General features: G+C 51.1%; 48 non-coding genes across 48 annotated transcripts; 23 read left to right on the top strand and 25 right to left on the bottom strand.

Moving 5' to 3' along the window:
- The first annotated feature begins 176 nt into the window (after positions 1–176).
- Positions 177–249, top strand: TRNAA-AGC (transfer RNA alanine (anticodon AGC)). Its single transcript has one exon. It is a non-coding gene; the product is annotated as a tRNA-Ala (tRNA).
- Positions 250–331: 82 nt separating this feature from the next.
- Positions 332–418, top strand: TRNAY-GUA (transfer RNA tyrosine (anticodon GUA)). Its single transcript is given in 2 exon segments — positions 332–368; positions 383–418. It is a non-coding gene; the product is annotated as a tRNA-Tyr (tRNA).
- A 245-nt stretch (positions 419–663) lies between these two features.
- TRNAN-GUU (transfer RNA asparagine (anticodon GUU)) lies at positions 664–737 on the bottom strand. Its single transcript has one exon. It is a non-coding gene; the product is annotated as a tRNA-Asn (tRNA).
- Positions 738–928: 191 nt separating this feature from the next.
- TRNAM-CAU (transfer RNA methionine (anticodon CAU)) lies at positions 929–1,000 on the top strand. Its single transcript has one exon. It is a non-coding gene; the product is annotated as a tRNA-Met (tRNA).
- A 345-nt stretch (positions 1,001–1,345) lies between these two features.
- Positions 1,346–1,418, bottom strand: TRNAV-CAC (transfer RNA valine (anticodon CAC)). The gene has a single exon. It is a non-coding gene; the product is annotated as a tRNA-Val (tRNA).
- Positions 1,419–1,539: 121 nt separating this feature from the next.
- Positions 1,540–1,612, bottom strand: TRNAV-AAC (transfer RNA valine (anticodon AAC)). The gene has a single exon. It is a non-coding gene; the product is annotated as a tRNA-Val (tRNA).
- A 242-nt stretch (positions 1,613–1,854) lies between these two features.
- Positions 1,855–1,927, top strand: TRNAA-AGC (transfer RNA alanine (anticodon AGC)). The gene has a single exon. It is a non-coding gene; the product is annotated as a tRNA-Ala (tRNA).
- An 82-nt stretch (positions 1,928–2,009) lies between these two features.
- Positions 2,010–2,096, top strand: TRNAY-GUA (transfer RNA tyrosine (anticodon GUA)). Its single transcript is given in 2 exon segments — positions 2,010–2,046; positions 2,061–2,096. It is a non-coding gene; the product is annotated as a tRNA-Tyr (tRNA).
- A 245-nt stretch (positions 2,097–2,341) lies between these two features.
- Positions 2,342–2,415, bottom strand: TRNAN-GUU (transfer RNA asparagine (anticodon GUU)). Its single transcript has one exon. It is a non-coding gene; the product is annotated as a tRNA-Asn (tRNA).
- A 191-nt stretch (positions 2,416–2,606) lies between these two features.
- TRNAM-CAU (transfer RNA methionine (anticodon CAU)) lies at positions 2,607–2,678 on the top strand. Its single transcript has one exon. It is a non-coding gene; the product is annotated as a tRNA-Met (tRNA).
- A 345-nt stretch (positions 2,679–3,023) lies between these two features.
- On the bottom strand, positions 3,024–3,096 carry TRNAV-CAC (transfer RNA valine (anticodon CAC)). The gene has a single exon. It is a non-coding gene; the product is annotated as a tRNA-Val (tRNA).
- Positions 3,097–3,218: 122 nt separating this feature from the next.
- TRNAV-AAC (transfer RNA valine (anticodon AAC)) lies at positions 3,219–3,290 on the bottom strand. The gene has a single exon. It is a non-coding gene; the product is annotated as a tRNA-Val (tRNA).
- Positions 3,291–3,680: 390 nt separating this feature from the next.
- On the top strand, positions 3,681–3,769 carry TRNAY-GUA (transfer RNA tyrosine (anticodon GUA)). The gene is given in 2 exon segments: positions 3,681–3,717; positions 3,734–3,769. It is a non-coding gene; the product is annotated as a tRNA-Tyr (tRNA).
- A 244-nt stretch (positions 3,770–4,013) lies between these two features.
- Positions 4,014–4,087, bottom strand: TRNAN-GUU (transfer RNA asparagine (anticodon GUU)). The gene has a single exon. It is a non-coding gene; the product is annotated as a tRNA-Asn (tRNA).
- Positions 4,088–4,698: 611 nt separating this feature from the next.
- Positions 4,699–4,771, bottom strand: TRNAV-CAC (transfer RNA valine (anticodon CAC)). Its single transcript has one exon. It is a non-coding gene; the product is annotated as a tRNA-Val (tRNA).
- A 121-nt stretch (positions 4,772–4,892) lies between these two features.
- TRNAV-AAC (transfer RNA valine (anticodon AAC)) lies at positions 4,893–4,965 on the bottom strand. The gene has a single exon. It is a non-coding gene; the product is annotated as a tRNA-Val (tRNA).
- Positions 4,966–5,205: 240 nt separating this feature from the next.
- On the top strand, positions 5,206–5,278 carry TRNAA-AGC (transfer RNA alanine (anticodon AGC)). The gene has a single exon. It is a non-coding gene; the product is annotated as a tRNA-Ala (tRNA).
- Positions 5,279–5,360: 82 nt separating this feature from the next.
- On the top strand, positions 5,361–5,447 carry TRNAY-GUA (transfer RNA tyrosine (anticodon GUA)). The gene is given in 2 exon segments: positions 5,361–5,397; positions 5,412–5,447. It is a non-coding gene; the product is annotated as a tRNA-Tyr (tRNA).
- A 245-nt stretch (positions 5,448–5,692) lies between these two features.
- On the bottom strand, positions 5,693–5,766 carry TRNAN-GUU (transfer RNA asparagine (anticodon GUU)). The gene has a single exon. It is a non-coding gene; the product is annotated as a tRNA-Asn (tRNA).
- Positions 5,767–5,957: 191 nt separating this feature from the next.
- TRNAM-CAU (transfer RNA methionine (anticodon CAU)) lies at positions 5,958–6,029 on the top strand. The gene has a single exon. It is a non-coding gene; the product is annotated as a tRNA-Met (tRNA).
- Positions 6,030–6,374: 345 nt separating this feature from the next.
- TRNAV-CAC (transfer RNA valine (anticodon CAC)) lies at positions 6,375–6,447 on the bottom strand. Its single transcript has one exon. It is a non-coding gene; the product is annotated as a tRNA-Val (tRNA).
- Positions 6,448–6,568: 121 nt separating this feature from the next.
- Positions 6,569–6,641, bottom strand: TRNAV-AAC (transfer RNA valine (anticodon AAC)). The gene has a single exon. It is a non-coding gene; the product is annotated as a tRNA-Val (tRNA).
- Positions 6,642–6,882: 241 nt separating this feature from the next.
- Positions 6,883–6,955, top strand: TRNAA-AGC (transfer RNA alanine (anticodon AGC)). Its single transcript has one exon. It is a non-coding gene; the product is annotated as a tRNA-Ala (tRNA).
- An 82-nt stretch (positions 6,956–7,037) lies between these two features.
- On the top strand, positions 7,038–7,124 carry TRNAY-GUA (transfer RNA tyrosine (anticodon GUA)). Its single transcript is given in 2 exon segments — positions 7,038–7,074; positions 7,089–7,124. It is a non-coding gene; the product is annotated as a tRNA-Tyr (tRNA).
- Positions 7,125–7,369: 245 nt separating this feature from the next.
- Positions 7,370–7,443, bottom strand: TRNAN-GUU (transfer RNA asparagine (anticodon GUU)). Its single transcript has one exon. It is a non-coding gene; the product is annotated as a tRNA-Asn (tRNA).
- A 191-nt stretch (positions 7,444–7,634) lies between these two features.
- Positions 7,635–7,706, top strand: TRNAM-CAU (transfer RNA methionine (anticodon CAU)). Its single transcript has one exon. It is a non-coding gene; the product is annotated as a tRNA-Met (tRNA).
- A 346-nt stretch (positions 7,707–8,052) lies between these two features.
- TRNAV-CAC (transfer RNA valine (anticodon CAC)) lies at positions 8,053–8,126 on the bottom strand. Its single transcript has one exon. It is a non-coding gene; the product is annotated as a tRNA-Val (tRNA).
- Positions 8,127–8,564: 438 nt separating this feature from the next.
- On the top strand, positions 8,565–8,636 carry TRNAA-AGC (transfer RNA alanine (anticodon AGC)). The gene has a single exon. It is a non-coding gene; the product is annotated as a tRNA-Ala (tRNA).
- An 83-nt stretch (positions 8,637–8,719) lies between these two features.
- Positions 8,720–8,806, top strand: TRNAY-GUA (transfer RNA tyrosine (anticodon GUA)). The gene is given in 2 exon segments: positions 8,720–8,756; positions 8,771–8,806. It is a non-coding gene; the product is annotated as a tRNA-Tyr (tRNA).
- Positions 8,807–9,050: 244 nt separating this feature from the next.
- TRNAN-GUU (transfer RNA asparagine (anticodon GUU)) lies at positions 9,051–9,123 on the bottom strand. The gene has a single exon. It is a non-coding gene; the product is annotated as a tRNA-Asn (tRNA).
- Positions 9,124–9,315: 192 nt separating this feature from the next.
- Positions 9,316–9,387, top strand: TRNAM-CAU (transfer RNA methionine (anticodon CAU)). The gene has a single exon. It is a non-coding gene; the product is annotated as a tRNA-Met (tRNA).
- Positions 9,388–9,733: 346 nt separating this feature from the next.
- On the bottom strand, positions 9,734–9,806 carry TRNAV-CAC (transfer RNA valine (anticodon CAC)). Its single transcript has one exon. It is a non-coding gene; the product is annotated as a tRNA-Val (tRNA).
- A 128-nt stretch (positions 9,807–9,934) lies between these two features.
- TRNAV-AAC (transfer RNA valine (anticodon AAC)) lies at positions 9,935–10,008 on the bottom strand. Its single transcript has one exon. It is a non-coding gene; the product is annotated as a tRNA-Val (tRNA).
- Positions 10,009–10,404: 396 nt separating this feature from the next.
- TRNAY-GUA (transfer RNA tyrosine (anticodon GUA)) lies at positions 10,405–10,491 on the top strand. Its single transcript is given in 2 exon segments — positions 10,405–10,441; positions 10,456–10,491. It is a non-coding gene; the product is annotated as a tRNA-Tyr (tRNA).
- A 513-nt stretch (positions 10,492–11,004) lies between these two features.
- On the top strand, positions 11,005–11,076 carry TRNAM-CAU (transfer RNA methionine (anticodon CAU)). The gene has a single exon. It is a non-coding gene; the product is annotated as a tRNA-Met (tRNA).
- A 344-nt stretch (positions 11,077–11,420) lies between these two features.
- On the bottom strand, positions 11,421–11,493 carry TRNAV-CAC (transfer RNA valine (anticodon CAC)). Its single transcript has one exon. It is a non-coding gene; the product is annotated as a tRNA-Val (tRNA).
- A 121-nt stretch (positions 11,494–11,614) lies between these two features.
- TRNAV-AAC (transfer RNA valine (anticodon AAC)) lies at positions 11,615–11,688 on the bottom strand. Its single transcript has one exon. It is a non-coding gene; the product is annotated as a tRNA-Val (tRNA).
- Positions 11,689–11,927: 239 nt separating this feature from the next.
- On the top strand, positions 11,928–12,000 carry TRNAA-AGC (transfer RNA alanine (anticodon AGC)). Its single transcript has one exon. It is a non-coding gene; the product is annotated as a tRNA-Ala (tRNA).
- An 82-nt stretch (positions 12,001–12,082) lies between these two features.
- TRNAY-GUA (transfer RNA tyrosine (anticodon GUA)) lies at positions 12,083–12,169 on the top strand. Its single transcript is given in 2 exon segments — positions 12,083–12,119; positions 12,134–12,169. It is a non-coding gene; the product is annotated as a tRNA-Tyr (tRNA).
- A 245-nt stretch (positions 12,170–12,414) lies between these two features.
- Positions 12,415–12,489, bottom strand: TRNAN-GUU (transfer RNA asparagine (anticodon GUU)). Its single transcript has one exon. It is a non-coding gene; the product is annotated as a tRNA-Asn (tRNA).
- Positions 12,490–13,099: 610 nt separating this feature from the next.
- On the bottom strand, positions 13,100–13,172 carry TRNAV-CAC (transfer RNA valine (anticodon CAC)). Its single transcript has one exon. It is a non-coding gene; the product is annotated as a tRNA-Val (tRNA).
- A 121-nt stretch (positions 13,173–13,293) lies between these two features.
- On the bottom strand, positions 13,294–13,366 carry TRNAV-AAC (transfer RNA valine (anticodon AAC)). Its single transcript has one exon. It is a non-coding gene; the product is annotated as a tRNA-Val (tRNA).
- Positions 13,367–13,606: 240 nt separating this feature from the next.
- On the top strand, positions 13,607–13,679 carry TRNAA-AGC (transfer RNA alanine (anticodon AGC)). Its single transcript has one exon. It is a non-coding gene; the product is annotated as a tRNA-Ala (tRNA).
- Positions 13,680–13,761: 82 nt separating this feature from the next.
- On the top strand, positions 13,762–13,848 carry TRNAY-GUA (transfer RNA tyrosine (anticodon GUA)). The gene is given in 2 exon segments: positions 13,762–13,798; positions 13,813–13,848. It is a non-coding gene; the product is annotated as a tRNA-Tyr (tRNA).
- A 245-nt stretch (positions 13,849–14,093) lies between these two features.
- On the bottom strand, positions 14,094–14,167 carry TRNAN-GUU (transfer RNA asparagine (anticodon GUU)). The gene has a single exon. It is a non-coding gene; the product is annotated as a tRNA-Asn (tRNA).
- Positions 14,168–14,359: 192 nt separating this feature from the next.
- TRNAM-CAU (transfer RNA methionine (anticodon CAU)) lies at positions 14,360–14,431 on the top strand. Its single transcript has one exon. It is a non-coding gene; the product is annotated as a tRNA-Met (tRNA).
- Positions 14,432–14,776: 345 nt separating this feature from the next.
- Positions 14,777–14,849, bottom strand: TRNAV-CAC (transfer RNA valine (anticodon CAC)). The gene has a single exon. It is a non-coding gene; the product is annotated as a tRNA-Val (tRNA).
- Positions 14,850–14,971: 122 nt separating this feature from the next.
- On the bottom strand, positions 14,972–15,045 carry TRNAV-AAC (transfer RNA valine (anticodon AAC)). The gene has a single exon. It is a non-coding gene; the product is annotated as a tRNA-Val (tRNA).
- Positions 15,046–15,120: the final 75 nt, after the last annotated feature.

The following is a 15,120-nucleotide window of genomic DNA, read 5'->3' as shown; positions in this document are numbered from 1 at the left end:
AGTACTTTAAACTGGGGACCATCCCAGGCTGCCCCAAGTCCTGTCAGCTTCCCAATAGTTTCTTACTTGTGGCGATTGGGATGCACACTTAAAAAACAAAACAAAAAAAACAAAAAAAAACTGGTTATTTAAGTCACAGCGTGGTGGGATGATGGCCAAAGTGAACGGACGTGAGAGGGGGATTAGCTCAAATGGTAGAGCGCTCGCTTAGCATGCGAGAGGTAGCGGGATCGATGCCCGCATCCTCCATAACCTTTTGACTTTTTCAAATGCCTTTTCTCATGCCACTCTTTGACAAGCCTAGGAGGTAGGCGAGCAAAGGCCGGCCAAGCCTTCGATAGCTCAGCTGGTAGAGCGGAGGACTGTAGTAAAAACATTAGCAATCCTTAGGTCGCTGGTTCGATTCCGGCTCGAAGGACCTTTTTCTTTGGGGGGAGGGAGGCGGGTGCATCCTTTCGTGTTGGACCTTTCGAGCAGCTGAAACACACATTCTGGCTGCGCTCTTCCTCTACTACCTTAAAACACCCTTTTAAGAGAGCTGTGCTCCCAGTCTGAGGAATTTAAAACAGACACCACATCCAAGCTCTCAGTTGGGAGTGCAGCTCAGGCCTGCCAAAGGAGGGCCTTTCGCTGTGCCCTGAAAGCCAAAGAAAATTAGGCCATCGTCCCTGGGTGGACTCGAACCACCAACCTTTCGGTTAACAGCCGAACGCGCTAACCGATTGCGCCACAGAGACACCGTTGCTGCACGCAATTGCTCGAAGCCCCAGCCAGGTCACATGACCTTTGACTCAATAATATCGAAAAAGGAAAACAGCCTCAAGGGGGGGCCCTGGCCTTTAACAAATGGCTATACTTGCTGGCGCATGGTAGCCAGAGGCCACCTATTTCGGCTTCTCTTCCCCGCCTTCCTAACCTCCTGAGCAGCAGCAGAGTGGCGCAGCGGAAGCGTGCTGGGCCCATAACCCAGAGGTCGATGGATCGAAACCATCCTCTGCTAAGAGCTCACTTTTACAAACCCCGCAAGTACAATTCCCCAGAAGTTTCTGCTTAAAATCTAGGAGAGTGGGGGCCGATTCATCAGCCGCCTCTTGCTCGTTGCCAAACACCTGTCTTCAATATCTCCAACAAGACAAACTGGACAAGTATGTGGCTGTGTCTAAAAAGCCTTGTTGCAAGCAAATATCACCTGCTTGCGCAAAGAAGGTTTTGTGTTGCACTAGTGGGGTAGCCAAAAATTTCTTCCAGAAGCACCATGCTTCTGCCCGGTTTCGAAGCCGGAATATTTCACGTGTTGGTGCTTTTGGCTACGTAGTGGGGTAGCCAAAAGGCTGCAAAAGAACTGTGTTTCTGCCCGGTTTCGAACCGGGGACCTTTCGCGTGTGAGGCGAACGTGATAACCGCTACACTACAGAAACCTGCCTGTTGAGACAGGCACCGCTATGGCGAGCCAGCCGCCAGTATTCAAACCGAGCGGAGGAAAACTGGGGCTTCGAAGTAAAAAGGTTTGTCCCTGGATCAAAAGGGTACCCAAACCAATGTTTCTGCCCGGTTTCGAACCGGGGACCTTTCGCGTGTTAGGCGAACGTGATGACCACTACACTACAGAAACTCGGCGGAGGCCAACGCAGCTTTCCTCGCGAGCGAACAACACAAGTTTGAAAAAAGGAAGGAAAGTACTTTAAACTGGGGACCATCCCAGGCTGCCCCAAGTCCTGTCAGCTTCCCAATAGTTTCTTACTTGTGGCGATTGGGATGCACACTTAAAAAAACAAAACAAAAAAAAACAAAAAAAAAACTGGTTATTTAAGTCACAGCGTGGTGGGATGATGGCCAAAGTGAACGGACGTGAGAGGGGGATTAGCTCAAATGGTAGAGCGCTCGCTTAGCATGCGAGAGGTAGCGGGATCGATGCCCGCATCCTCCATAACCTTTTGACTTTTTCAAATGCCTTTTCTCATGCCACTCTTTGACAAGCCTAGGAGGTAGGCGAGCAAAGGCCGGCCAAGCCTTCGATAGCTCAGCTGGTAGAGCGGAGGACTGTAGTAAAAACATTAGCAATCCTTAGGTCGCTGGTTCGATTCCGGCTCGAAGGACCTTTTTCTTTGGGGGGAGGGAGGCGGGTGCATCCTTTCGTGTTGGACCTTTCGAGCAGCTGAAACACACATTCTGGCTGCGCTCTTCCTCTACTACCTTAAAACACCCTTTTAAGAGAGCTGTGCTCCCAGTCTGAGGAATTTAAAACAGACACCACATCCAAGCTCTCAGTTGGGAGTGCAGCTCAGGCCTGCCAAAGGAGGGCCTTTCGCTGTGCCCTGAAAGCCAAAGAAAATTAGGCCATCGTCCCTGGGTGGACTCGAACCACCAACCTTTCGGTTAACAGCCGAACGCGCTAACCGATTGCGCCACAGAGACACCGTTGCTGCACGCAATTGCTCGAAGCCCCAGCCAGGTCACATGACCTTTGACTCAATAATATCGAAAAAGGAAAACAGCCTCAAGGGGGGGCCCTGGCCTTTAACAAATGGCTATACTTGCTGGCGCATGGTAGCCAGAGGCCACCTATTTCGGCTTCTCTTCCCCGCCTTCCTAACCTCCTGAGCAGCAGCAGAGTGGCGCAGCGGAAGCGTGCTGGGCCCATAACCCAGAGGTCGATGGATCGAAACCATCCTCTGCTAAGAGCTCACTTTTACAAACCCCGCAAGTACAATTCCCCAGAAGTTTCTGCTTAAAATCTAGGAGAGTGGGGGCCGATTCATCAGCCGCCTCTTGCTCGTTGCCAAACACCTGTCTTCAATATCTCCAACAAGACAAACTGGACAAGTATGTGGCTGTGTCTAAAAAGCCTTGTTGCAAGCAAATATCACCTGCTTGCGCAAAGAAGGTTTTGTGTTGCACTAGTGGGGTAGCCAAAAATTTCTTCCAGAAGCACCATGCTTCTGCCCGGTTTCGAAGCCGGAATATTTCACGTGTTGGTGCTTTTGGCTACGTAGTGGGGTAGCCAAAAGGCTGCAAAAGAACTGTGTTTCTGCCCGGTTTCGAACCGGGGACCTTTCGCGTGTGAGGCGAACGTGATAACCGCTACACTACAGAAACCTGCCTGTTGAGACAGGCACCGCTATGGCGAGCCAGCCGCCAGTATTCAAACCGAGCGGAGGAAAAACTGGGGCTTCGAAGTAAAAAGGTTTGTCCCTGGATCAAAAGGGTACCCAAACCAATGTTTCTGCCCGTTTCGAACCGGGGACCTTTCGCGTGTTAGGCGAACGTGATGACCACTACACTACAGAAACTCGGCGGAGGCCAACGCAGCTTTCCTCGCGATGCGAAACAACACAAGTTTGAAAAAAGGAAGGAAGTACTTTAAAATGGGGACCATCCCAGGCTGCCCCAAGTCCTGTCAGCTTTCCAATAGTTTCTACTTGTGGCGATGGGATGCACACTTAAAAAACAAAACAAAAAAAACAAAAAAACTGGTTATTTAAGTCACAGCGTGGTGGGATGATGGCCAAAGTGACACGGACGTGAGAGGGGGATTTAGCTCAAATGGTAGAGCGCTCGCTTAGCATGCGAGAGGTAGCGGGATCGATGCCCGCATCCTCCATAACCCTTTGACCTTTTTCAAATGCCTTTTCTCATGCCACTCTTGACAGCTAGGAGGTAGGCGAGCAAAGGCCGGCCAAGCTTCGATAGCTCAGCTGGTAGAGCGGAGGACTGTAGTTAAAAACATCTAGCAATCCTTAGGTCGCTGGTTCGATTCCGGCGCGAAGGACCTTTTTCTTTGGGGGGAGGGAGGCGGGTGCCATCCTTTCGTGTTGACCTTTCGAGCAGCTGAAACACACATTCTGGCTGCGCTCTTCCTCTACTACCTTAAAACACCCTTTTAAGAGAGCTGTGCTCCCAGTCTGAGGAATTTAAAACAGACACCACATCCAAGCTCTCAGTTGGGAGTGCAGCTCAGGCCTGCAAAGGAGGGCCTTTCGCTGTGCCCTGAAAGCCAAAGAAAATTAGGCCATCGTCCCTGGGTGGACTCGAACCACCAACCTTTCGGTTAACAGCCGAACGCGCTAACCGATTGCGCCACAGAGACACCGTTGCTGCACGCCAATTGCTCGAAGCCCCAGCCAGGTCACATGACCTTTGACTCAATAATATCGAAAAAGGAAAACAGCCTCAAGGGGGGGCCCTGGCCTTTAACAAATGGCTATACTTGCTGGCGCATGTTAGCCAGAGGCCACCTATTTCGGCTTCTCTTCCCCGCCTTCCTAACCTCCTGAGCAGCAGCAGAGTGGCGCAGCGGAAGCGTGCTGGGCCCATAACCCAGAGGTCGATGGATCGAAAACCATCCTCTGCTAAGAGCTCACTTTTACAAACCCCGCAAGTACAATTCCCCAGAAGTTTCTGCTTAAAATCTAGGAGAGTGGGGGCGATTCATTCAGCCGCCTCTTGCTCGTTGCCAAACACCTGTCTTCAATATCTCCAACAAGACAAACTGGACAAGTATGTGGCTGTGTCTAAAAAGCCTTGTTGCAAGCAAATATCACCTGCTTGCGCAAAGAAGGTTTTTGTGTTGCACTAGTGGGGTAGCCAAAAATTTCTTCCAGAAGCACCATGCTTCTGCCCGGTTTCGAAGCCGGAATATTTCACGTGTTGGTGCTTTTGGCTACGTAGTGGGGTAGCCAAAAGGCTGCAAAAGAACTGTGTTTCTGCCCGGTTTCGAACCGGGGACCTTTCGCGTGTGAGGCGAACGTGATAACCGCTACACTACAGAAACCTGCCTGTTGAGACAGGCACCGCTATGGCGAGCCAGCCGCCAGTATTCAAACCGAGCGGAGGAAAACTGGGGCTTCGAAGTAAAAAGGTTTGTCCCTGGATCAAAAGGGTACCCAAACCAATGTTTCTGCCCGGTTTCGAACCGGGGACCTTTCGCGTGTTAGGCGAACGTGATGACCACTACACTACAGAAACTCGGCGGAGGCCAACGCAGCTTTCCTCGCGAGCGAACAACACAAGTTTGAAAAAAGGAAGGAAAGTACTTTAAACTGGGGACCATCCCAGGCTGCCCCAAGTCCTGTCAGCTTCCCAATAGTTTCTTACTTGTGGCGATTGGGATGCACACTTAAAAAAACAAAACAAAAAAAAACAAAAAAAACTGGTTATTTAAGTCACAGCGTGGTGGGATGATGGCCAAAGTGAACGGACGTGAGAGGGGGATTAGCTCAAATGGTAGAGCGCTCGCTTAGCATGCGAGAGGTAGCGGGATCGATGCCCGCATCCTCCATAACCTTTTGACTTTTTCAAATGCCTTTTCTCATGCCACTCTTTGACAAGCCTAGGAGGTAGGCGAGCAAAGGCCGGCCAAGCCTTCGATAGCTCAGCTGGTAGAGCGGAGGACTGTAGTAAAAACATTAGCAATCCTTAGGTCGCTGGTTCGATTCCGGCTCGAAGGACCTTTTTCTTTGGGGGGAGGGAGGCGGGTGCATCCTTTCGTGTTGGACCTTTCGAGCAGCTGAAACACACATTCTGGCTGCGCTCTTCCTCTACTACCTTAAAACACCCTTTTAAGAGAGCTGTGCTCCCAGTCTGAGGAATTTAAAACAGACACCACATCCAAGCTCTCAGTTGGGAGTGCAGCTCAGGCCTGCCAAAGGAGGGCCTTTCGCTGTGCCCTGAAAGCCAAAGAAAATTAGGCCATCGTCCCTGGGTGGACTCGAACCACCAACCTTTCGGTTAACAGCCGAACGCGCTAACCGATTGCGCCACAGAGACACCGTTGCTGCACGCAATTGCTCGAAGCCCCAGCCAGGTCACATGACCTTTGACTCAATAATATCGAAAAAGGAAAACAGCCTCAAGGGGGGGCCCTGGCCTTTAACAAATGGCTATACTTGCTGGCGCATGGTAGCCAGAGGCCACCTATTTCGGCTTCTCTTCCCCGCCTTCCTAACCTCCTGAGCAGCAGCAGAGTGGCGCAGCGGAAGCGTGCTGGGCCCATAACCCAGAGGTCGATGGATCGAAACCATCCTCTGCTAAGAGCTCACTTTTACAAACCCCGCAAGTACAATTCCCCAGAAGTTTCTGCTTAAAATCTAGGAGAGTGGGGGCCGATTCATCAGCCGCCTCTTGCTCGTTGCCAAACACCTGTCTTCAATATCTCCAACAAGACAAACTGGACAAGTATGTGGCTGTGTCTAAAAAGCCTTGTTGCAAGCAAATATCACCTGCTTGCGCAAAGAAGGTTTTGTGTTGCACTAGTGGGGTAGCCAAAAATTTCTTCCAGAAGCACCATGCTTCTGCCCGGTTTCGAAGCCGGAATATTTCACGTGTTGGTGCTTTTGGCTACGTAGTGGGGTAGCCAAAAGGCTGCAAAAGAACTGTGTTTCTGCCCGGTTTCGAACCGGGGACCTTTCGCGTGTGAGGCGAACGTGATAACCGCTACACTACAGAAACCTGCCTGTTGAGACAGGCACCGCTATGGCGAGCCAGCCGCCAGTATTCAAACCGAGCGGAGGAAAACTGGGGCTTCGAAGTAAAAAGGTTTGTCCCTGGATCAAAAGGGTACCCAAACCAATGTTTCTGCCCGGTTTCGAACCGGGGACCTTTCGCGTGTTAGGCGAACGTGATGACCACTACACTACAGAAACTCGGCGGAGGCCAACGCAGCTTTCCTCGCGAGCGAACAACACAAGTTTGAAAAAAGGAAGGAAAGTACTTTAAACTGGGGACCATCCCAGGCTGCCCCAAGTCCTGTCAGCTTCCCAATAGTTTCTTACTTGTGGCGATTGGGATGCACACTTAAAAAAACAAAACAAAAAAAAACAAAAAAAAACTGGTTATTTAAGTCACAGCGTGGTGGGATGATGGCCAAAGTGAACGGACGTGAGAGGGGGATTAGCTCAAATGGTAGAGCGCTCGCTTAGCATGCGAGAGGTAGCGGGATCGATGCCCGCATCCTCCATAACCTTTTGACTTTTTCAAATGCCTTTTCTCATGCCACTCTTTGACAAGCCTAGGAGGTAGGCGAGCAAAGGCCGGCCAAGCCTTCGATAGCTCAGCTGGTAGAGCGGAGGACTGTAGTAAAAACATTAGCAATCCTTAGGTCGCTGGTTCGATTCCGGCTCGAAGGACCTTTTTCTTTGGGGGGAGGGAGGCGGGTGCATCCTTTCGTGTTGGACCTTTCGAGCAGCTGAAACACACATTCTGGCTGCGCTCTTCCTCTACTACCTTAAAACACCCTTTTAAGAGAGCTGTGCTCCCAGTCTGAGGAATTTAAAACAGACACCACATCCAAGCTCTCAGTTGGGAGTGCAGCTCAGGCCTGCCAAAGGAGGGCCTTTCGCTGTGCCCTGAAAGCCAAAGAAAATTAGGCCATCGTCCCTGGGTGGACTCGAACCACCAACCTTTCGGTTAACAGCCGAACGCGCTAACCGATTGCGCCACAGAGACACCGTTGCTGCACGCAATTGCTCGAAGCCCCAGCCAGGTCACATGACCTTTGACTCAATAATATCGAAAAAGGAAAACAGCCTCAAGGGGGGGCCCTGGCCTTTAACAAATGGCTATACTTGCTGGCGCATGGTAGCCAGAGGCCACCTATTTCGGCTTCTCTTCCCCGCCTTCCTAACCTCCTGAGCAGCAGCAGAGTGGCGCAGCGGAAGCGTGCTGGGCCCATAACCCAGAGGTCGATGGATCGAAACCATCCTCTGCTAAGAGCTCACTTTTACAAACCCCGCAAGTACAATTCCCCAGAAGTTTCTGCTTAAAATCTAGGAGAGGGGGGGCCGATTCATCAGCCGCCTCTTGCTCGTTGCCAAACACCTGTCTTCAATATCTCCAACAAGACAAACTGGACAAGTATGTGGCTGTGTCTAAAAAGCCTTGTTGCAAGCAAATATCACCTGCTTGCGCAAAGAAGGTTTTGTGTTGCACTAGTGGGGTAGCCAAAATTTCTTTCCAGAAGCACCATGCTTCTGCCCCGGTTTCGAAGCCGGAATATTCACGTGTTTGGTGCTTTTGGCTACGTAGTGGGGTAGCCAAAAGGCTGCAAAAGAACTGTGTTTCTGCCCGGTTTCGAACCGGGGACCCTTTCGCGTGTGAGGCGAACGTGATAACCGCTACACTACAGAAACCTGCCTGTTGAGACAGGCACCGCTATGGCGAGCCAGCCGCCAGTATTCAAACCGAGCGGAGGGAAAACTGGGGCTTCGAAGTAAAAAGGTTTGTCCCTGGATCAAAAGGGTACCCCAAACCAATGTTTCTGCCCGGTTTCGAACCGGGACCTTTAGCGTGTTAGGCGAACGTTGATGACCACTACACTACAGAACCTCGGCGGAGGCCAACGCAGCTTTCCTCGCGATAGCGAACAACACAAGTTTGAAAAAAGGAAGGAAAGTACTTTAAACTGGGGACCATCCCAGGCTGCCCCAAGTCCTGTCAGCTTCCCAATAGTTTCTACTTGTGGCGATGGGATGCACACTTAAAAAAACAAAACAAAAAAAAACAAAAAAAAACTGGTTATTTAAGTCACAGCGTTGGTGGGATGATGGCCAAAGTGAACGGACGTGAGAGGGGGATTAGCTCAATGGTAGAGCGCTCGCTTAGCATGCGAGAGGTAGCGGGATCGATGCCCGCATCCTCCATAACCTTTTGACTTTTTCAAATGCCTTTTCTCATTGCACTCTTTTGACAAGCCTAGGAGGTAGGCGAGCAAAGGCCGGCCAAGCCTTCGATAGCTCAGCTGGTAGAGCGGAGGACTGTAGTAAAAACATTAGCAATCCTTAGGTCGCTGGTTCGATTCCGGCTCGAAGGACCTTTTTCTTTGGGGGGAGGGAGGCGGGTGCATCCTTTCGTGTTGGACCTTTCGAGCAGCTGAACACACATTCTGGCTGCGCTCTTCCTCTACTACCTTAAAACACCCTTTTAAGAGAGCTGTGCTCCCAGTCTGAGGAATTTAAAACAGACACCACATCCAAGCTCTCAGTTGGGAGTGGCAGCTCAGGCCTGCCAAAGGAGGGCCTTTCGCTGTGCCCTGAAAGCCAAGAAAATTAGGCCATCGTCCCTGGGTGGACTCGAACCACCAACCTTTCGGTTAACAGCCGAACCGCTAACCGATTGCGCCACAGAGACACCGTTTGCTGCACGCAATTGCTCGAAGCCCCAGCCAGGTCACATGACCTTTGACTCAATAATATCGAAAAAGGAAAACAGCCTCAAGGGGGGGCCCTGGCCTTTAACAAATGGCTATACTTGCTGGCGCATGGTAGCCAGAGGCCACCTATTTCGGCTTCTCTTCCCCGCCTTCCTAACCTCCTGAGCAGCAGCAGAGTGGCGCAGCGGAAGCGTGCTGGGCCCATAACCCAGAGGTCGATGGATCGAAACCATCCTCTGCTAAGAGCTCACTTTTACAAACCCCGCAAGTACAATTCCCCAGAAGTTTCTGCTTAAAATCTAGGAGAGTGGGGGCCGATTCATCAGCCGCCTCTTGCTCGTTGCCAAACACCTGTCTTCAATATCTCCAACAAGACAAACTGGACAAGTATGTGGCTGTGTCTAAAAAGCCTTGTTGCAAGCAAATATCACCTGCTTGCGCAAAGAAGGTTTTGTGTTGCACTAGTGGGGTAGCCAAAAAATTTCTTCCAGAAGCACCATGCTTCTGCCCGGTTTCGAAGCCGGAATATTTCACGTGTTGGTGCTTTTGGCTACGTAGTGGGGTAGCCAAAAGGCTGCAAAAGAACTGTGTTTCTGCCCGGTTTCGAACCGGGGACCTTTCGCGTGTGAGGCGAACGTGATAACCGCTACACTACAGAAACCTGCCTGTTGAGACAGGCACCGCTATGGCGAGCCAGCCGCCAGTATTCAAAACCGAGCGGAGGAAGGAAAACTGGGGCTTCGAAGTAAAAAAGGTTTGTCCCTGGATCAAAAAGGGTACCCAAACCAATGTTTCTGCCCGGTTTCGAACCGGGGACCTTTTCGCGTGTTAGGCGAACGTGATGACCACTACACTACAGAAACTCGGCGGAGGCCAACGCAGCTTTCCTCGCAAGCGAACAACACAAGTTTGAAAAAAGGAAGGAAAGTACTTTAAACTGGGGACCATCCCAGGCTGCCCCAAGTCCTGTCAGCTTCCCAATAGTTTCTTACTTGTGGCGATTGGGATGCACACTTAAAAAAACAAAACAAAAAAAACAAAAAAAAAAACTGGTTATTTAAGTCACTGCGTGGTGGGATGATGGCCAAAGTGAACGGACGTGAGAGGGGATTAGCTCAAATGGTAGAGCGCTCGCTTAGCATGCGAGAGGTAGCGGGATCGATGCCCGCATCCTCCATAACCTTTTGACTTTTTCAAATGCCTTTTCTCATGCCACTCTTTGACAAGCCTAGGAGGTAGGCGAGCAAAGGCCGGCCAAGCCTTCGATAGCTCAGCTGGTAGAGCGGAGGACTGTAGTAAAAACATTAGCAATCCTTAGGTCGCTGGTTCGATTCCGGCTCGAAGGACCTTTTTCTTTGGGGGGAGGGAGGCGGGTGCATCCTTTCGTGTTGGACCTTTCGAGCAGCTGAAACACACATTCTGGCTGCGCTTCTTCCTCTACTACCTTAAAACACCCTTTTAAGAGAGCTGTGCTCCCAGTCTGAGGAATTTAAAACAGACACCACATCCAAGCTCTCAGTTGGGAGTGCAGCTCAGGCCTGCCAAAGGAGGGCCTTTCGCTGTGCCCTGAAAGCCAAAGAAAATTAGGCCATCGTCCCTGGGTGGACTCGAACCACCAACCTTTCGTTAACAGCCCGAACGCGCTAACCGATTGCGCCACAGAGACACCGTTGCTGCACGCAATTGCTCGAAGCCCCAGCCAGGTCACATGACCTTTGACTCAATAATATCGAAAAAGGAAAACAGCCTCAAGGGGGGGGGCCCTGGCCTTTAACAAATGGCTATACTTGCTGGCGCATGGTAGCCAGAGGCCACCTATTTCGGCTTCTCTTCCCCGCCTTCCTAACCTCCTGAGCAGCAGCAGAGTGGCGCAGCGGAAGCGTGCTGGGCCCATAACCCAGAGGTCGATGGATCGAAACCATCCTCTGCTAAGAGCTCACTTTTACAAACCCGCAAGTACAATTCCCCAGAAGTTTCTGCTTAAAATCTAGGAGAGTGGGGGCCGATTCATCAGCCGCCTCTTGCTCGTTGCCAAACACCTGTCTTCAATATCTCCAACAAGACAAACTGGACAAGTATGTGGCTGTGTCTAAAAAGCCTTGTTGCAAGCAAATATCACCTGCTTGCGCAAAGAAGGTTTTGTGTTGCACTAGTGGGGTAGCCAAAAATTTCTTCCAGAAGCACCATGCTTCTGCCCGGTTTCGAAGCCGGAATATTTCACGTGTTGGTGCTTTTGGCTACGTAGTGGGGTAGCCAAAAGGCTGCAAAAGAACTGTGTTTCTGCCCGGTTTCGAACCGGGGACCTTTCGCGTGTGAGGCGAACGTGATAACCGCTACACTACAGAAACCTGCCTGTTGAGACAGGGCACCGCTATGGCGAGCCAGCCGCCAGTATTCAAACCGAGCGGAGGAAAACTGGGCTTCGAAGTAAAAAGGTTTGTCCCTGGATCAAAAGGGTACCCAAACCAATGTTTCTGGCCCGGTTTCGAACCGGGGACCTTTCGCGTGTTAGGCGAACGTGATGACCACTACACTACAGAAACTCGGCGGAGGCCAACGCAGCTTTCCTCGCGAGCGAACAACACAAGTTTGAAAAAAGGAAGGAAAGTACTTTAAACTGGGGACCATCCCAGGCTGCCCCAAGTCCTGTCAGCTTCCCAATAGTTTCTTACTTGTGGCGATTGGGATGCACACTTAAAAAACAAAACAAAAAAAAACAAAAAAAACTGGTTATTTAAGTCACAGCGTGGTGGGATGATGGCCAAAGTGAACGGACGTGAGAGGGGGATTAGCTCAAATGGTAGAGCGCTCGCTTAGCATGCGAGAGGTAGCGGGATCGATGCCCGCATCCTCCATAACCTTTTGACTTTTTCAAATGCCTTTTCTCATGCCACTCTTTGACAAGCCTAGGAGGTAGGCGAGCAAAGGCCGGCCAAGCCTTCGATAGCTCAGCTGGTAGAGCGGAGGACTGTAGTAAAAACATTAGCAATCCTTAGGTCGCTGGTTCGATTCCGGCTCGAAGGACCTTTTTCTTTGGGGGGAGGGAGGCGGGTGCATCCTTTCGTGTTGGACCTTTCGAGCAGCTGAAACACACATTCTGGCTGCGCTCTTCCTCTACTACCTTAAAACACCCTTTTAAGAGAGCTGTGCTCCCAGTCTGAGGAATTTAAAACAGACACCACATCCAAGCTCTCAGTTGGGAGTGCAGCTCAGGCCTGCCAAAGGAGGGCCTTTCGCTGTGCCCTGAAAGCCAAAGAAAATTAGGCCATCGTCCCTGGGTGGACTCGAACCACCAACCTTTCGGTTAACAGCCGAACGCGCCTAACCGATTGCGCCACAGAGACACCGTTGCTGCACGCAATTGCTCGAAGCCCCAGCCAGGTCACATGACCTTTGACTCAATAATATCGAAAAAGGAAAACAGCCTCAAGGGGGGGCCCTGGCCTTTAACAAATGGCTATACTTGCTGGCGCATGGTAGCCAGAGGCCACCTATTTCGGCTTCTCTTCCCCGCCTTCCTAACCTCCTGAGCAGCAGCAGAGTGGCGCAGCGGAAGCGTGCGGGGCCCATAACCCAGAGGTCGATGGATCGAAAACCATCCTCTGCTAAGAGCTCACTTTTACAAACCCCGCAAGTACAATTCCCCAGAAGTTTTCTGCTTAAAATCTAGGAGAGTGGGGGCCGATTCATCAGCCGCCTCTTGCTCGTTGCCAAACACCTGTCTTCAATATCTCCAACAAGACAAACTGGACAAGTATGTGGCTGTGTCTAAAAAGCCTTGTTGCAAGCAAATATCACCTGCTTGCGCAAAGAAGGTTTTGTGTTGCACTAGTGGGGTAGCCAAAAATTTCTTCCAGAAGCACCATGCTTCTGCCCGGTTTCGAAGCCGGAATATTTCACGTGTTGGTGCTTTTGGCTACGTAGTGGGGTAGCCAAAAGGCTGCAAAAGAACTGTGTTTCTGCCCGGTTTCGAACCGGGGACCTTTCGCGTGTGAGGCGAACGTGATAACCGCTACACTACAGAAACCTGCCTGTTGAGACAGGCACCGCTATGGCGAGCCAGCCGCCAGTATTCAAACCGAGCGGAGGAAAACTGGGGCTTCGAAGTAAAAAGGTTTGTCCCTGGATCAAAAGGGTACCCAAACCAATGTTTCTGCCCGGTTTCGAACCGGGGACCTTTCGCGTGTTAGGCGAACGTGATGACCACTACACTACAGAAACTCGGCGGAGGCCAACGCAGCTTTCCTCGCGAGCGAACAACACAAGTTTGAAAAAAGGAAGGAAAGTACTTTAAACTGGGGACCATCCCAGGCTGCCCCAAGTCCTGTCAGCTTCCCAATAGTTTCTTACTTGTGGCGATTGGGATGCACACTTAAAAAAACAAAACAAAAAAAAACAAAAAAAACTGGTTATTTAAGTCACAGCGTGGTGGGATGATGGCCAAAGTGAACGGACGTGAGAGGGGGATTAGCTCAAATGGTAGAGCGCTCGCTTAGCATGCGAGAGGTAGCGGGATCGATGCCCGCATCCTCCATAACCTTTTGACTTTTTCAAATGCCTTTTCTCATGCCACTCTTTGACAAGCCTAGGAGGTAGGCGAGCAAAGGCCGGCCAAGCCTTCGATAGCTCAGCTGGTAGAGCGGAGGACTGTAGTAAAAACATTAGCAATCCTTAGGTCGCTGGTTCGATTCCGGCTCGAAGGACCTTTTTCTTTGGGGGGAGGGAGGCGGGTGCATCCTTTCGTGTTGGACCTTTCGAGCAGCTGAAACACACATTCTGGCTGCGCTCTTCCTCTACTACCTTAAAACACCCTTTTAAGAGAGCTGTGCTCCCAGTCTGAGGAATTTAAAACAGACACCACATCCAAGCTCTCAGTTGGGAGTGCAGCTCAGGCCTGCCAAAGGAGGGCCTTTCGCTGTGCCCTGAAAGCCAAAGAAAATTAGGCCATCGTCCCTGGGTGGACTCGAACCACCAACCTTTCGGTTAACAGCCGAACGCGCTAACCGATTGCGCCACAGAGACACCGTTGCTGCACGCAATTGCTCGAAGCCCCAGCCAGGTCACATGGACCTTTGACTCAATAATATCGAAAAAGGAAAACAGCCTCAAGGGGGGGCCCTGGCCTTTAACAAATGGCTATACTTGCTGGCGCATGGTAGCCAGAGGCCACCTATTTCGGCTTCTCTTCCCCGCCTTCCTAACCTCCTGAGCAGCAGCAGAGTGGCGCAGCGGAAGCGTGCTGGGCCCATAACCCAGAGGTCGATGGATCGAAACCATCCTCTGCTAAGAGCTCACTTTTACAAACCCCGCAAGTACAATTCCCCAGAAGTTTCTGCTTAAAATCTAGGAGAGTGGGGGCCGATTCATCAGCCGCCTCTTGCTCGTTGCCAAACACCTGTCTTCAATATCTCCAACAAGACAAACTGGACAAGTATGTGGCTGTGTCTAAAAAGCCTTGTTGCAAGCAAATATCACCTGCTTGCGCAAAGAAGGTTTTGTGTTGCACTAGTGGGGTAGCCAAAAATTTCTTCCAGAAGCACCATGCTTCTGCCCGGTTTCGAAGCCGGAATATTTCACGTGTTGGTGCTTTTGGCTACGTAGTGGGGTAGCCAAAAGGCTGCAAAAGAACTGTGTTTCTGCCCGGTTTCGAACCGGGGACCTTTCGCGTGTGAGGCGAACGTGATAACCGCTACACTACAGAAACCTGCCTGTTGAGACAGGCACCGCTATGGCGAGCCAGCCGCCAGTATTCAAACCGAGCGGAGGAAAACTGGGGCTTTCGAAGTAAAAAGGTTTGTCCCTGGATCAAAAGGGTACCCAAACCAATGTTTTCTGCCCGGTTTCGAACCGGGGACCTTTCGCGTGTTAGGCGAACGTGATGACCACTACACTACAGAAACTCGGCGGAGGCCAACGCAGCTTTCCTCGCGAGGCGAACAACACAAGTTTGAAAAAAGGAAGGAAAGTACTTTAAA

Source organism: Dendropsophus ebraccatus, unplaced genomic scaffold (assembly GCF_027789765.1).
Source record: "Dendropsophus ebraccatus isolate aDenEbr1 unplaced genomic scaffold, aDenEbr1.pat pat_scaffold_658_ctg1, whole genome shotgun sequence".
Taxonomy (NCBI): Eukaryota; Metazoa; Chordata; class Amphibia; order Anura; family Hylidae; genus Dendropsophus; species Dendropsophus ebraccatus.
The sequence above is the reverse complement of the archived record's forward strand: the minus strand, read 5'-3'. Positions and strand labels throughout refer to the sequence as shown.